Source organism: Megascapheus bottae, chromosome 10 (genome assembly GCF_031878675.1).
Source record: "Megascapheus bottae isolate mThoBot1 chromosome 10, mThoBot2.hap1, whole genome shotgun sequence".
In the NCBI taxonomy this organism is placed as follows: domain Eukaryota; kingdom Metazoa; phylum Chordata; class Mammalia; order Rodentia; family Geomyidae; genus Megascapheus; species Megascapheus bottae.
The window spans coordinates 12,857,949-12,876,456 of NC_143518.1; the positions used below are offsets into that span (position 1 = coordinate 12,857,949).

An 18,508-nucleotide genomic window follows, 5' to 3' on the forward strand; every position below is an offset into this window, starting at 1 on the left:
TAAGAGTCTTGAACAAAATGGATAAAGGACAGACAACAGGCTCTGAGTTCAAGGTAAAATTTGAAGAAAAATGATTACACACTAATTCACAATTTTAAAAATCAAAACAAACCGATTTACTTTCAATATCTGAATTAGTGATTTTGCTATGACAATATTATCATATATGCCAGGAGCAACTTAAATCATTCATTAATTTATAATTAAAGAATACTTGAGAGTGGGCTGTGATGTAGCTCAAGGCAGTAATTCTACCTATTCACGAGACAAATCTGAGAATGGAAGTTTGATGACAGCCTGGGCAGAAGAATCCATGAAACTCTTCTTTTTTTATTTTATTTTTTTAAAATTAATATAGCCCTAGCCTTGAGAACAAAAATGCTCAAGGCCCAGGACTAGCAGAAAACAAACAAATAAGACTATTAGGTTTCTGTTTGTAATTATAATCTCTTTATTCTCAATCTTCTATTCATTAATTGAAACATTGAAACAAATCCTTTGATACAACTACTTAAAGATAATATTTTTAAAATATTTATATTAATTGGCATATGTAATAAGATTATACAGAAATGAGTACAGTATGTTATATCCGTAATTCTCACCTACAGGGAGGTGGAAATAAGGTGGCTGATGTTATAAAAACTGTTTCAGCCATAAAATGATAGGGAACTCAAATAGTAATTTTAATGGAGACCAAGTACACACTACTATGAGGAAGAAATACCTATGGAGGATGAAGTCTTATGGAGCACCACTTGTGATTTTTTATGGCAAAGATTCAAAGAAGATCACTTCTCAGCCCTAGCTATGAAATGGGAGAAGCAACACATATGCTTGATTTTCTCTTTAACACACGTCTGTAGAAGAAAAGATTAAAAAAAAATTCCAAGACTCAAATTCTGGCCTTTCATCTCAGTTGAGTGAGAAAACACCCTTCATTCTTTTTTCATAGTGATAGTGCAGTGCAGAGTAATCTAAGGATTGGGAGTAATGGCTTCTCTGGAACAGATTTGGAGTGAGATATACTGAGCAATCAATGAAAGCCTGAAGGCTGAAACTCTTAGGAAGATCAAAGCCCCAGGTTTTGGACCCACCAAAACCTGGAGATTTAATCAGAAGACAGTAGGCTATTACGCATTCTTCATTTCTTAGGGCACATCAGTAGTCTACTTGCAAATGGTTGGAACAGCTGAAATGTAGATATTTTAGTAAAGTGCATAGAACAATGATCATAGGGCTAAGTGAACATAGCCGGTCCCAATAGTATAAGTTCTGCAAGTGGAATTTAAGGTGCAGAGGAAGACTATTAGGGATAAGAATAGGAAAAGGAGGAAAAGGGAATATAAGAAAGGATAAAATGTGAGATAACTATGATCAATAAACATTACATGTATGTATGGAATTGTTATGATAAAACTTATTTGTTCAATCAATTTATGATAATTTAAACAAAGCAAAAAGCATAAAACAGAAAGATTTTAGTGAAGCTCAAGGTCAACTGAGAAGACCAAACCAAAAACTTGGGAGACACTGGATTTGGATTCTGTCTCATATTTTTATCAGGTGGGATGTTGCCTACAACTTCTCTAATGGGAAAAGTCTCTTCCTGAGATTATGAGTCATTTCAGCAAGTTCTCCTCTAACACACACACACACACACACACACACACACACACACACACACACACACAAATAAATAAAAATAAAAACTGAGACAAGTCTAGACCAAAGGAACAAAAGGCTCATGGTATCCTTAATATGTGGCTATTAGATCCAAACAGTACAAAAGTGAGGACTCAATATTTGCATACCCGATTCTGTGGACATGGTATTGGAAATATAAACACAACTACATAGACATAAAAACCTATTACTCTATAGATATAGTATTTTATTACATAGATTAATATGATATACAAACCCTTAGCTTAATTTTGATTATGTTCTAAAAACTAAGTGCCAGTGATTGTATATAGAGATTCCCTTCTTGAACACTTGTTTGTTAGACATGTCATTTGAAATATGATGTAAAAATCAATGTTAATAAATTCTTTAAAAAATAAATAAAAAATAAAAACTGCATCAGGTACCAGTGAGATTATAAGAATGAGGACATTGGTATGATTAGCACTTTGATTTCATTTTATGAGCATTTGCATGCAAGTGCCAGAAAAACCAAAAGCTTAGAACCCTGTTTCTTACATATTATGAAGCCGAATGTATTTATTTATAAATGATGGTATCTCCACTTGCATACATGGATTGCTTTCATTTCAATAAGCAAATAAATCAGAATAATATAGTAATGACTAACAATATATTTCAGTGGCAAATATCTCTGTTGGAAATGCTTGCTTAATTTTGTGGTTATTTATATTTTTATGAGCATTTTATACATAATGCTTCCTGCAGTGCTTGTAATGAAACTGCCTTGAAGCTCCTCAGGCTCATATTCATTCAATGAACCTTTTTTTAAATTTAATTTTATTGTAAAAGGTAATATACAGTGAGACCACAGTCGCACAGGCACAGGAATGAATACATTTATTGTGTAACAGTGTTAGGTCTTCCCTCATTTTTGTCCACTTTCTCGTCTCCCTCTCCCTACAAAAGTTATTAGAGGTGAACTGAAGTAATGCACCCTTTTTATCAGTTCAAGATGGCTGCTGTTTTGGTGTTTTACATTCCATAGAAGTCTCTAAATGAAGATCTAGACACAGTTCCACAGTTGTCTGTGGCCCCAAGTTTCTTTTGGTGAAGCATATCTGATTTGAATAGGGTATGTAAAAGAGTTGACCCTGGATAAAAGACTTACTGAGAACTTCCTTGGTCATAGTATTTTCTCTGTTCTTCAACTTTTCAATCCCCCCCCCAGGCTTTCTAAGTAACAATGGAAAAGGTTTGTTTATATGTTTTCTCTTTTAAAATATATTGGAACATGTATATATTGAAACTTGAATAGCTCTAACATACACTGCTGCTGTCAAAACTAAGGAATATGTCACAACCAATATGTGTATGTGGTCTTGGGTTGGTGACTCACACCTCTAACCTCATCTACTCAGAAGTTGGAAATCTGATAACGGCAATTCAAAGCTAGCCTTTGCAGTAAAGTCCATGAAGTTACTGCTTCTAATTAAACACCAAAAAGCCTGAAGTGGAGCTGTGTTTAAAATAATATAGCAAAAGGATTGCTCATTGATGTAAGGGGGCAGTTCCCAGCCCTTAAATTCACGCCCTAGTACTGCCATATATAAGCAATCTAGTATGAAACAGGAGAGAGAAGAAAGAGGAAAAAAGACGTAGAAACACAGAGACAGAGACATTGAGGACAGAAGAAAGGAGATATACGTTCATATAATATCACTTGTAATTATATTAGTAATAAAGATAAAAGATCTCTATTTGCAGGTTATTGAGTTTTATCTCTAGAATACAAAGTCCCCAATTATACACACACACACACACACACACACACACACACACACATACACACACACACACATATGTGCTATTTTGTGTTTAAACCTTTTTATAACTTTAAGTATTTCATGTGAAGTTCATAAAAATGATTTACATACTAAAATTTGACATTTTCTTCCAACTCAGTTCCACAAATTGAGAGAAATAATATTTCAAATGGCATTAGTATTCAGCTCACTGGAAAGTTAGGTTTAGATTTTGAATAAAGATAATTCATCAAGCTTCTCCATGATCTGAATTAAGTATTTTTAAGGCTTCCTTATTCCAAATAACCCCCAAATATAGATATGTATACCTAATCCCTTAACTGTGCTCTTAAAAGGTGGACTATTAATTTTTTTAAAGAAAAGAAAAGCTCAACTCCAAAGTCCTACCATAATGCACGTAATAAGAGGATGGCAGGGAAGATTTTAGAAGTCTTTTAGACTCTAATCAATCAACATATTATCAAGATTAAGTTTAAAACAAAGTGCATCTGAGGCCTGCAATTAAAGCTTTCCAGCTGCCCTGAGAATTCCAATATGAGCTACTAAATAAATTCCTTCCATGCTACCTCTCTATTCCTATAACAATGTTCATGATAATCCCTACCTTGATTTATTATTAATACATCAGAGAAACAGGATGAAACAAAAAATCATATGATAAACCTTTTCATAAGCTCAGATGTGTTTTTTCATAATAAAATTAGAGTTAGAGAATATATTGTATTTGTCACAATTTTCTTTCTAACCCAGACCTCCTTTCAAATACTTTTCTTTTTGGAGTGGAGTAAAATCCTCCATAAATTACTTGTAATTTTCCAAGTCATGTGCTTTCATTCATTTTCCTGGCTCTGGGCAGATGAATGATGAATTCAAAGGCCCCTTGGTTCCTAATAACCCAAAATTCAACATGCTATTTACGTGCTTCTCACCGCTATCAGTCCCATATCAGCACATATCTGCCTTCTTTCTATCAATTAACTAATTCTCTAAGGAAAAGCAGGGTATTTCTCCACAAGAGCATACATGTCGCTCTGACACATGCAACAAGAGATGTACTTACCTATGCAACTGTAACCCCTGCACGTCTGTACATCACCCTGACAATAAAATTAAATTAAAATAAAAAATAAATCTTGTACATATTTGAATATTCAATCATGAAAAGAGAAATTCACAGAACATATTTAAATCCTACTACCAGGTCTGATATGCCTGTCTCTAATCTCAGCACTTAAGAGACTAAGGCAGAGGTATCACAAAGTAAAGGCCAGACTGGACTGGTTATATAATGAATTCCAGGCCAGATTGATCCATATAACAATACTGTTTACAAATTTAAAAAAAATAACTAAATATCATCTTGATATCTCAGGGACTGTTTGTATATACTTTTCTGTGGTTTCTGATTGGTGCATAAATTTTCCAACTAAGATCACTAATGAAATAGTAATTGTGGGAAGGAAGAAAATTTTATTTGCAATTAGTAAAGTCACTCATGTCCTTTGACTCCTTGGCCCTTGTAAAAACTGAGTTCTTCATTTAATATGATGTCACATTAAATTGTTCGGAGTCATAGTCAAAGGAATGATAAATAGACTGAATTTGAAAACATGAATAATTTTTCCATCAGTGGGTTAGCCTTCCAGAGAAGTGCTTCTCAAGTGATCTGAACACAATTTGTTTGGGGAATATAAATATATTTTATACTATGCAAGGTAGAATATTTTCCCCTCCCACAGAGTGAGAAACAAATCATAGCAAAAACTAGAGATTTCACCAATGCATTTAAATAAGAGTGGGAATTATTCACCATGACACATACATATGTTTCAGAGGACGAACTACATTAGTGTATTATACTATGCTAACCATTCAATATTTGTACTACACACACCATTTTGTATCGAAAACATTATGGTTTGGGGCATTTTTGATAACTCTGACTTCTAAAAATCTACAATAAGACCAATTTAAATGACTTACTAAAAGTCACAAAATTCTCTATCTCTCTGATCCTCACCAATAATGGCTATTATCTTTTTCAAAAATGTAATTACAGCTGATACTTGGTGACTCACACCTGCCATTCTAACAACTCAGGAAGCTGAGATCTGAGGATCTCAGTTCAAACTCAGCCCAGGCACAGAAGTTTATGAGATTTGGATCTCCAGTTAAACTCCAGAAAACAGGAAGTGGTGCTGTGGCTCAAGTGGTAGAGCATTAGCCTTGAGTTGAAGAGATCAGGGACAGAGCCAAGGCCCAGAATTCAAGTCCCCCAACAAACAAAAACCAAAACCAAATAACAGCAACAACAAAAAACCTAGTTAAAGTTTTTCAGTGATTACAATGCAACTCATCTGGTAGTTATTTCCAAATCAAATGTGAAATGGGCTATACCTGGAAGATAATGGAAAAAAATATATACAAGAAGTCATTTTTTACAAGGAGTCTTTTCTAGCAAAAGTTATAATGAACCTCTGAGACTTGAAGGGATGATACATATACTATACCCCATAGCCTAGCTTATTAAGGCAAATGAAAAAATAGTATACTGAAGTTGGGAACTCTGATAAAGTTGGCCTTGAGAGTCTCATTCTGAAGGAAGATAAGAATTACTTGGCTACCATAATGAGAAGGGTCTCATCAATCCCGAATCAACATACTCATGTTTAAAGTCAGTTTGGTTTACAGACTTTTTTGTACTTAATTCTACATGGTTTAATGTACTCATTTTTTTTTTTTTTTTTTTTTGCCAGTCCTGGGCTTGAGCTCAGAGCCCGAGCACTGTCCTTGGGTCCTTGGATTTTCTCAAGACTACAGCTCTACCACTTGAACCTCAGCACCACTTCCATGTCTTTTCTTTTCTTTTCATATATTTTAATTGTAATTAATAGAAGGGTTACATTATATTCACCAGATTGAAGGTGCATTACTTCACAAACATTGATACCCTTTTTCACTTCCAGCTTTTTTCTATGTATGTGGTACTGAGGAATGGAACCTGGGTCTTCGGGCATGATAGGCAAGCACTCCACCACTAGACTAAACTCCTGGCCTGGTTTAATGTACTCTTTTAAAATTACATTTACAAATCATAATAAACAATTACATCTAATTTTTTAGGATTTTAGTATGTATTGAAATAGTACAGGCAAGAACCTGAACTGTATATGGAAAAGTATTCTAAATTATATAGATGAAATTGGTAATTTTAGAGAAATAAAGCATAGAACTAATCTATGATTTTATGAAAGTAAATCACTGAACAGAGCTTACATGAGATTGTTGAAAATAATAGTAAAAAATGTAAAGACCAAATTATTAGTTTGCATAGCAAAATTAATCTCTTCACATAGTCTTGATCATTGAAGATTTTAATTTTTTTTTCTAAATTTTAATCTAAAGTACTTAGATTTTAAAATTTGTTTTTCAATTTGGTATTTTGAACTTGTTTTGTTTTCTGTTAGTGTCTAGTGAGTACTACTGCTGCATTTTTCATCCTTTGTCCCACCGTTTCTGTACTCCCCTTTCCCTCACCCCCACTTTCCCTTCCAATAGCAGCCAAAGAACAGACAAGAAACAAAGGAAAAAAAAAAAAAAAACCAAGAACAACAACTAAAAGAAAAAAATCTTGTTTCCTTTTTCTGGAGAACATTTCAATAAATATTATTCTAATATGATCTCATACACATAGGTATTGCAACTTTGTGTTCCTCTCCTACATGTATTATCCTGTGAGGTCACTCTTTGTGATTGCCTAGAGTACATTGTATGTTGAAAAGGAACTTAATAACTTGTGGTTGAGAAAAGGAGGGAAAAAATAGAAGAGATAAAGGGAAGGGGTGACACATTCACAAAAAAATGTAATCTTTATCTGACTCAAGTTAATGTAAACCTTCTGTAAATCACATTTAAATGACAACAAATTGCCTTTAAGGAAAAATAAACTTGATTTATGTAAATATACATATATATGTATATATTAGGAGTGTTCTATTGTCTTATCATCACAATTTTAATCACAGTTACTTTTATAGGGGGATTTCATTTCCACATGTCCATTTATGCCTATGATGTACCTTATGATAACTATAGAAGTGGGAAAGTGATCTTAATAGAATACAATGTCATAACAATTAAATTTCTTTCAAGTCTAAAGGAGTATCAAGGGGATAGAAGAGAAATATATTAGCATATTTCCTGCATAGAGGCTAAGGACACAGAATATTTACCAAATTGTGCAATTTTAGCTTATGTGACTAATGTAGGCCCCTTGAAAGGAAACAGGATGCACACTGTTGAGGCAGGCTGTATAACATCTCTATGGGCCAATTCTCTAAACTCAGCTTATGGCCATTAACACTGTGAGTATCAGGCCGAGAATTTTGGTTCTATTTACATATTTAAATTATATATTAGAATTGAGTACCATTTAGCTTTCATAAATAATCACTTGACACACATCTTCAAAGAATATTAATTTCTAAAAACCAAAAACGACAGAACAGAGAATCTTAATTTGCATGGAATTTTAAATTTTTAGGTAATCTTCCACTATGTGGGAAAATCTGCTTTGGGGACTTGCAGGATTATAATGAAAGTATATTTTACCAGTGCTTAATAATATTTAAGTTATTATTTATGAGAGTTCATTCATTGAAAGCTGTACACAAACATAAAATTTATAAAAGTGATAAAAACTTGTTTGAATCAGGGATTTTTTGTTATTTGATTCAAATCACTGATAGTGACTTTTACTAAATGGGAGGTAGAGATAGGGTGATAGAGGTTCAATGCCAATCCTGGCAAAAACAGGTCCCCAAGAAACCATTTTCAAATGGGTGCAGTTGTATTCACCTTCCTAGACATATAGACCCATTTTAAAAGTACCCAATATGTGGGCCCAGAGTTTGGCCTAGTGGTAGTGCTTGCCTAGCATGCACGAAGACCTGGGTTCGATTCCTCGAAACCACATACATAAAAAAAAGCTGGAAGTGGTGCTGTGGTAGAGCACTAGCTTTGAGAAAAGCCCACGGACAATGCTCAGGCCCTGAGTTCAGTCACTAGGACTGGAAAAACAAAAACAAAACAGAAAGTAACCAATGTCAAATGAGACTGTAGACTTGACTCGAGTAGTAATGCATTTGCTTAGAAAGAATACGGTCATGAGTCTAACTCTTAGTGCAACCAAAAATATGACTTAATTCAAGAAATGCAGCTTTTGTTGGTCTTCTTAAAATTGTATTCTTTTTTTTTTCCTTTTAGCATCTGGGTCTCTAAATAGTACAACTCAGTTAAAAAAATTTATTCTAAGACTAAGTAAGCCACTGTAATGTGTTCAGACAAGCATATAGGCAATAGGTTCAGAGCATCAGGACAATAAGTATTTCTAATAATTTTTCAAAGGATTGGTAATGATGTGAGGAGCAGAGATTCTCATAAGTTGCTATGTGTGTGACTAAGGTCACAGCCTCATTCTGCTTCAGTTTCCTGATTATTTTTTTAATACCAATAATAGTTCTTTCTTCAAAAGACTGTCATGAGGATTGAATGAGTTAATATAGGTAAGTCCAATAGAAGATTACCTGACAACTTATAAGTATTTTTTGGAGAAAAAGAGTATTAATTCATTTATTATTTTAAGTGCTGAGTACATACCAAGAACTGGGTTATTCTGGAAACACAAAGGCAAATAAATCCTGTTTCTGTACACCAGAAGTTTCTAATGTGGTTTGGGAGATTGGATATGTGTTAAAAATAAAAGAGTGAAATTCCTGTTGCCGTCTATGGAAGAATCTTTATTAGAGCTTAGAAATTGTCTTGAAACAGTATATCTGAGCTATCTTTAAAAGAAGGCAAAGGGAAGATAAAGAATGGAATAAGAAAGAAATTGGAAAGCACAGAAAACAGCATGAGAAGACAGAGTCATGAAGTAAGAAATACAATGTGTGCAATGAGGAACTGCTGTCATTTCAATGCCAGATTACTCGATCACACGGACGAAAACTTGAGCTGGTTCCCCCAACTTTGGCTTGCCTCAGATAAATCAAATGCTTTGGATATTCCAGCTCAACCCAGCACTGACCTCACTTTGAAGATAAAAAGGTACAGGATTTGGAGATGATCCCAGAAATCACTAGAGTAAATGTACTGTTGAAAAAGTGTATGAAAGAAATGCAAATAAGGCTGGTGTTGTTACATGGATTTCTGTTTGAAACAACTAAGATTTAGACCTTTGGGGGATCCTATGATGAATAATGTAGAATGAAGCCTTGAATTATTCCATGGGAGAATGTAAAGATGAGTGTTTAATCAGCAATGCTCTACTCCCTTCCAATACAATGAGCTGGAGTTAGATTCTTCTTTTAATTGTATTTTAAAGTAGGGATAATATATAGAGGGTTCACAGTTACATTCTTTGGGTAATGGATACATTCCTTCGTGAACACTTTTCATGGTTTTGTCTCCCTTTACCTCCCTCTACCCCTCCCAATCATCTTGTTTTCCTCTTTCCCTATTTCAAATAAATAAATAAACAAACATATATTCAATATACCAGGTGATAAAATAGATAGAGTAACCACATGACATTAACCATAAGGGGAATAAAAAGAAAAAAGAAATAACTGAACACAGTACATTAAGAACAACAACCACAATGATAAACCTCTTCTTTCCATATCCTAGAGTTCATTTCATTTAGTATCATCCTGTATGATCATATGTACATACCTATTGAGCTACTGTGATCATTTATTAGGAGAATCCTAGATGTGTACTAATTATTACAAATAAGGGAAACCATTGAGCTTATGTTCCATTGGGTCTGGATTACATCACTTAATATGATTTTTTCCAAGTTGTTCCATTTCCTTTTAAATGGGGCGATGTCATTCTTTCTGATGGAAGCATAGAATTCCTTGTGTATAAGTACATCTTCTTGATCCATTCATTTACATTTGGGTTGGTTCCATATCTTAGGTATGGTAAATAATGCTACAGTGAACATCATTGTGCTAGTAGCTTTAGTATGCCCTTTTCTCTGGTCATTTGGGTAAATGCAAAGGAGTGGCATTACTGGGTCTTAAAGGAGCTCTATGTTCATTCTTTTGAGGAATTGCGTACTTCTTTCCAGAGTGGTTGAATACATTTACACTCTCACTGACAGTGTAGTAGTGATCCCTCCTGGCCTCAACCCCACCAGCATCTGTTGTTATTTGATTTCTTGATAAAGGCCATTTGAGATTTCATCTCAAAGCTGTTTTGATTTGTATTTCTCCTAAGGCCTGAGATGTTGAGTATTTCTTCATGTGTCTATAGACCGTTTTTACTTCCTCTTTATAGAAGTTTCTCTTTAAGTCTTTAGTTGACCTTTTAATGGGATATTTGTTTCTTTGAGGTTTTGCCTTTGAGAAATTCAAGTTTTTGAGCTGTATATTTTACTTATGAGGCCCTTGTCTATTATATGGCTAGTGAACAGCTTCTTCCACTCTGTAAGCTTTCTATTTAACTTCCCAGCTATGCCATTTTTTTCATACAGAAGCTCTGCAGTTTAATGCAGTCCCATTAATAGAGTCCAAAAATTTCTTTAATTTGTTGTGCTTCTGGACCTTTATAAAGAAAGTTTCAATGTGTTCTAATAAGTCTTAATATTATTTCCTATTACCTCCTTAAAGTTTTGAGGGTATCTGCTTTTACTTAAAGTCTTTGATCAATTTCAAATTAATTCTGGTGCAGGGTGACATATAAGGACCCAGTTTTATTTTTCTACAGGTGCTTAACCAATTCTGCTAGCACAATTTGTTAAAGAAATGACTTTCTTTTATGACCAGAGATGTTGAGCATTTCTTCATGTGTCTATAGGCCATTTTTGTTTCTTCTTCAGAGAAGACTCTCTTTAAGTCTTTGGCCCATTTTTTAATGGGATGGTTGTTACTTTGGAGATTAGCTTTGGAGTGATTCAATTTTTTGAGCTGTTGATATATTTTAGATATGAGGCCTTTGTCCGTTGTTTGGTTGGTGAAGATCTTCTCCTACCCTGTAGGCTTCCTAATTAATTTACTAGCTATGTTCTTTGCCATACAAAAGCTCTGCAGTTTAATGCAGTCCCACTTATGCAGCCTTTCTCTTATTTGCTGGGATTCTTGGTCCTTATTAAGAAAATTTCAACCTGTGCCAAGGAGGCCTAGTGTATCTCCTATTCCTTCTTGTAAAGTTTTCAGTGTGTCAGCTTTTACCTCCAGGTCTTTCATCCATTTGGACTTAATTCTAGGCAGGGTGACAAAGGAAGATCCAACTTTAGTTTTCTGCAGGTGCTTAACCAGTTCTGCCAGCACCACTTGTTGAAGAGGCTGTCTTTCTTCCATTCTATTTTTTTGGCTCCCTTGTCAAAGATTAGGTGGCTATAGGTCTGTGGTTTAATATCTGGGTCTTCAGTTCTATTCCATTGGTCTTCAGGCCTGTTCTTGTGCCAGTACCAAGCTGTTTTCATAATTATAGCCCCGTAATAGAGTCTAAAGTTTGGAATTGAAATTCTTCCGGTGCTGTTCTTTCTGCTAAGAAGTGTTTTTGCTATACGGGGTCTTTTATTATTCCATCAGAAATTTTGGATTGCCTCTTCTATTTCTTTAAAGAATACCATTGGGATATTGATGGGTATTGCGTTGAATTTGTAGACAGCCCTTGGCAAGATTGTCATTTTAACGATGTTGATTCTTCCAGTCCAGGAGCATGGGAGGTTTTTCATTTCCTTAGTTCTGCTTTAATTTCCTTTTTTAGCAACTCTAAGATTCCACCTCACTCCAGTTAGAATGGCCAGGATCAGGAAAACGAATAACAACAGATGCTGGAAGGGATGTGGCCAGGAGGGATTACTACTACACTGTTGGTGGGAGTGCAAACTGGTTCAACCACTATGGAAAGCAGTATGGCAGTGCCCCAAAAGGCTAAACATAAAGCTCCCCTATGACCCAGCAATTCCACTACTTGGCATTTACCCAACTGTTGGGGACTGACTGTGGGGTCAGTGACCCTGACTGTGGGGTCAGTGACCTTGGACCCGCACAATTGAGTACACAAGGAAGTAAGCTCTTATCATGATTTTGGGCTGTGTCAATAGCTTCTCATTTAACCTGTTTGGGGCTTGATAGCATCTCATTCAACCTATTTGAGACTTGATTCTGTTTGTACGAATGTAGCCCCTGGCAGTTCCCTATTTTAAAGAAGTGTATTTAAGGTCAGAATGGGAAATAAACTGCACTATGGTCTTGGGCTACAGGCTTCTTAAGCTGTGGCTCCTGATTTGGGCTGTAGCCCTCCTGAACCCCATCTGTTTGTCTCTCTTCTATTTTTTCCTAGTCCTTGCCCCCTATTTCAGGAATCCCAATCTGCGAACCCTGGTTTGCTGCCGGCTGGCCCCGGCACCCAACCATCCAGAAACTAGGGCATACTAAATCCACTAGCACAACAATGTTCATTGCAGCATTATTCACCATAGCAAAAATATGGAACCAACCTAGATGTCCTTCAGTTGATGAATGGATCAACAAGATGTGGTATTTGTACACAATGGAATTCTATGCTGATGTCAGAAAAAATGACATCTCCCCATTTGTTAGGAAATGGTAAGTCTTAGAAAAAATCATATTAAGTGAAGTAAGCCTGTCTCAAAGGAACTTAGGCTCAATGGTTTCCCTCATTTGTCATAATCAGTAGAAACCTTGGGCTCTACTAGCAGAGATCTGCAATAGAGCAAAACCTTGATACATAAGGCCATACAGTATGAAGCTAATTGAAAAGACCTCCAGGATATTGAAACAAAAGCCATATAATGAATGATTTTTGTCCTTTATGTACTATGTTATCTCTCATCTCTTTTGCTGTCTCTTGGTTATCTCATATTGTTACAGTATCTCACTTTGTTATCTGATATATTGGATTTATTTGTATTTGGTTATTTGAAATTTGATAGGGAAGGGGGGAAAACCAAGATGGAGGGGGTGTGGAGGGTAATGGGGACCAAGACAAGTGAAAGGCTATCACTGTATTTGAATTAATGTACCTTCTGTCTGGCAAATATTATGTAACCCTTTTATTAATTACAATAAAAATATATAAAAAAAGAAATGGCTTTCTTCCATGTTGTTTTTTTTTTTTTGTTTTTTGGAGTTTGATTGTTAAGGCAATCTCTCCTATTGAATTCACTTGTATTGGCACAGAAACAGCAAGTTTTTCTAGGGTTGGAATTAGTTCTCATGCAGGAAAAGAAAGAGGCTGTGTATAGTGGAATGTTATCATCCTGGCAAGACTGTGTTTTATAGGTGCAGGTGGATTCAGAAGTGGACTTAGGAATTAGCATGGTAAGTGTGACCATACATTTACATGAGTTTATAGGATTCCAAAAGCATCCAATTCTGTGATCTGTGGTATGTAATATGAGACAGGAGCTGAGTGTAGGTACAAGATAAGTAGATAAGTATGAGGAAGAAAAGTAAGGGACCATTGCTCACAGACTATGTAATACTTCTATGTGACATCTGTTCTCAAGAGAGACTTTTCAGATGGTTTCAATAGAATGTAAAATATTTCAGTTCACATTATGGATTATTTCATCAGACTGTATGAACAGTTACTGGGCAAATGTATCTACTTAAATATTTGCTTGAACTGAGTTTTAACATGCTTTTGTTCCATACATGAAAAGTTAGATTTATAAATGAAAGGAAAAATTTCTATAGATTGGGAGGTATGGGAGGGAAAGTGAGAGAAAAACATGAGAGGGGTTATCAATGTTCCAAAAGTAATGGACTCAGTACTAAATGAATGTAACTGTAATGCCTCTACACCATACTGAATATAAAATACAATGTAAATTTAAACAAAAATTATATAAAACTAAATGTACTAAATATATCTTAAACAATTTTAAAAACTAACTGAACTAAATTGCTTAAGGATAAAGTAAAATTTTATATTGTGTACTTAGATTAATATCAATTATAACGTCATATGTTTGGTAATCATACAACAGCACACTACCTAAATTAATGAACTGATATATCAAATCCACAGTGATACATATAACATCTAATGATTATAAGAATTTTAAATTTTAAATTTTTTTTATAAACACATGCTATGTTGCACACTATAGTGATATGGTTACATAATATATACAATAAATGGGTTTCTACTTGTCTTCTGTCAGCAGAGACATTCCTGAGGTATCACAAAGAGAGACAAATATTAAGTGACTAATCTCTAAAACATCTAGACTCTGTTAGAGAATTTAGGGTTGATTATGTATGGGCAAGTTTATATATTAAATACAAGAGCATATGTCTTAAAATTCTTCCAAAACAAAGGAATAATAGTACAGGCTGAGTGTGACAAGTTATTTTAGTATGGTGAACTTCTGTCGACAGTTCCTTTGACAGTGTTGTCCATTTTCAGAAGGTTTATAAAAATTCCTGCTTGCTACTTTCTAGTCTAAATGATAATCCTTTCACAGAGGGAGAAATTATCTTCTCTGCATTTTACATTAGCATATTCTAATATGCACATTAACCACCTTGTATTATTTCTTTAGGAAAAAATATTGAGTAATTCAGACGTCAATCAAATATGACTGGACACCTTTATTCAGATACATTTAATGATAGTTGACAACCTATATATTTTTTTATCACTTTATTTTTTTTATTGTAATTAGTAAAAGGGTTACATGATATTTGCCAGATAGAAGGTACATTAATTCACATACATTGATACCCTTTCACATGTCTTGGTACCCGTTTCCCTCCGCCCCCCCATACCCCCCACCCGTCTTGGTTTTCCTCCCTTCCCTATCAAATTTCAAATATCCAAATACAAATAAATTCAATATATCAGATAACAAAGTGAGATACTATACCAATATAAGATAACCAAGGGAGAGCAAAGTAGATGAGAGACAACATAGTACATTAAGGACAACAATCATTCATTATATGGCTTTTGTTTCAGTATCCTTGAGGTCCTTTCAATTAGCTTCACATTATATGTCCTATGTATCAAGATTTTGCTCTATTGCAAATCTCTGCTAGTAGAGCCCAAGGTTTCTACTGATTATGACAAATGAGGGAAACCATTGAGCCTAAGTTCCTTGGAGTCTGGCTTACTTCACTTAATATGATTTTTTCTAAGTCTTTCCATTTCCTAACAAATGGGGCGATGTCATTCTTTCTGACAGCATCATAGAATTCCATTGTGTACAAATACCACAACTTGCCAGTTTTATTATCTTCATGTACAGAGAAATCAACATTGCGCACTTAACCCAGCTTAGTGGCCAGTTCCTTAGCCTTTGCCTTTTCCAGCTTGGCAATTCGAGCCACAGATTTTGGAACCAGGACCTTGCCTCCCCAGTGACGACGGATCTCATTGTATCTGTCATTGTAGTTGGTTCTGATAGCTTCCACCAGCTTGGACAGAGATCCTTTGTCTTCGGAGTTGACTTGGGTGAAGGCAACAGTGGTGCATGTCTTCCTGTGGACTAGGCGGCCCAGCCTGGTTTCCCCTTAATGATGCAGTAGGGAACACCCATCTTTCGGCACAGGGCAGGCAGGAACACGACCAGCTCGATGGGGTCCACATCATGTGCGATCACCCCAAGCTGAGCCTTCTCGTTCTGGGCCAAGGTAGTAACAGTGTTAACCCCTGCTTGAAGGACTGGTGGTCTCTTAGTGGGGATGTCTCCTTTGCCAGCAGCTTTCTTCTCAGCTAGGGCCAACAATCTCTGCTTCTTCTCCTGCTTTGTCTCTTGCCTGTACTTGTGGGCCAGCTTGAGTAGCTGCGTAGCTGTCTGGCGGTCCAAGGCCTGGGTGAACTGGTTGCTTGCAGGAGGCACTTTCAGCCGCTTGTACAGGGTTGCCCTTTGGAGTTGCAGCCAGATGTAGCAGGGCCATTTGACAAAACGGGTGAGGTCCCTTTTGGGCTGGATGTCCTGTCCAATGCCAAAATTCTTGGGCCTTTTCTCAAACAGAGGATTTACCACCTTCTTGGCCTCCTGCTTTTTCACGACAGCAGGGGCCGGGGCCACCTTCTTCCCCTTGGCCTTCTTTCCTTTCGGCATCTTGGGTGGCTGGAGCATTTTTTTATATTTTAATTAGTAGTTAACTAATTGCAATCAGCTTCCCAGGAAAAAATTTCTTTCAGTTAAATATGCATGGGGAAGATGTTTACATGTCTGTCTTGAAATGTTTTATTTGTATGTATAGACGGATATTCACATCATTGCTTAGGGAGAGAATCACTCTTTGCCTATTTCTCATAGCACATTTTAATTCTAAGTGGTTATTGTCTTCATTGATTAATCAAGCAAACTAAGTAATAGACTTTGAAAACTAAGCATTTAAAAAAAAATTCCATATTGTGGAAGAGCAGAATGTTGTGTGTCTGCCTACTTATTAGTAGCACTCCATATTTCCCTGACATAGAAACAAGATCTGCCATAATTTTGCATCCAGTTTACTTAGCATGGTACTTTATGTAGCTTCCATGGGAGTGAGAGGATTTCTTGTTGTGAAGGTTCTTCTTTCAGGTTTCTCAGGACAAATAAAAACATATACCCCTTCCTATAAACCTAGCTATTCAGTAGGCTGAGATATGAGTATCCCAGTGAAAAACAAACTCAGGCAGGTAAGTTTGTGAGAATCTTATCTCCAAATAATCACCAAAAATCTTGAAGTAGAGCTATGGATTACGTGGCACATTACCATTATTGATCACAAAAGCTAATGGACAGCATACAGGATCTGCACTAAAGCCCCAGAAGCCCCAGAAGTAGCAAACACATATATACCAACACACACACACACACACACACACACAAACACACATGTACTCACACACGTGCACACATAAAATCCATAAAGCTGAAGAATCTGGTCTCTAGGCAAGGTTCAATCACTGTTATCTATGACAATACAGTATCATTTATCACACATAAACAAAGATCTTATATATATACATACAAATACACATACACATGTATATGCAGTACATAAACACAAGTAAATATAGAAAAGTCAGTATACTGACTTTAAAAATGATTCTTCAAAAGATGCAGCATTTCCAAAGTAATCTACACTGTATTGCCATCATAACAAACAAAAGAAGATAGCCTTGCCTTATCATTACATATTTAAATATAATTTGTAAATTATATTGAGACATTTTTTCTTTTGCAGTATTGTTGAGGTTAAAAGTTCATAGGAAACAGAATTTTGCTATATGTCTGTGTTTATGTGTTTTGATTTACAGAGGTAAACTACTGTTCTTGCTATGACTTTTCTTCATGGCCACTTGTCATTGGTTCTTTTTGTATAATGTTCTAATGCATGCAATTTGTACTTTCAGTGACAGGTCAGGAATTTCTGAGAACTTAATTGGTGAAGTGTGTGACAACGTTCACTGAGGTCAATACGTAGCTCACTTTGCTCCTTCTTTCAAGGTGAAATTGCCCCTAATGTCTGTCTGTCCATTAAGTTTTCTAGATATAGCTCACTTGCCAAACTACATAGAACATATATTTAGATATGTGTCTTTGTCATTGAATTTATGTTTGATCTCCAGACTATACATTTCCTAGGCATCATTACATTACACTTTATACATTGTCTAATCAACTTGTGATGTGGAAAAAAAGAAAACAGTAGTCTTTCTAACAGAATAGCATCAGAATTATTTTTTACTTGATAGTCATCCTTTATTCTTGTGAGATGTACTTGTGTTATAGTTGCTTCCTTCCATTGTTGGACTTAGAAGAGTTATAATTCCCTCTTCTACATGGAAATCCTAAAGCTGTCTCCAACTTTTTTTTCTACTTAGTAAGTTAGTTAAAAGGGGTTAAGTTCTACTCTGGAAGGCAGAGTTGGAAGAATTGAGACTTGGCATACCTCAAGAGAGGCAGAGATGAAAAAGAGATACTCTGGGATCAGTTTGATACCAGTTGGATAACTTGATAATAAATGGGTACTTCTAAAAGTGATAGTATA

The 18,508-nt window shown here is 35.4% G+C and overlaps 1 pseudogene; it reads right to left on the reverse strand.

Annotated features, from left to right (window-relative positions):
• Nucleotides 1-15,747: 15,747 nt before the first annotated feature.
• On the reverse strand, nt 15,748-16,593 carry LOC150057611 (large ribosomal subunit protein eL8 pseudogene; annotated as a pseudogene).
• Between the last annotated feature and the right edge of the window lie 1,915 nt (nt 16,594-18,508).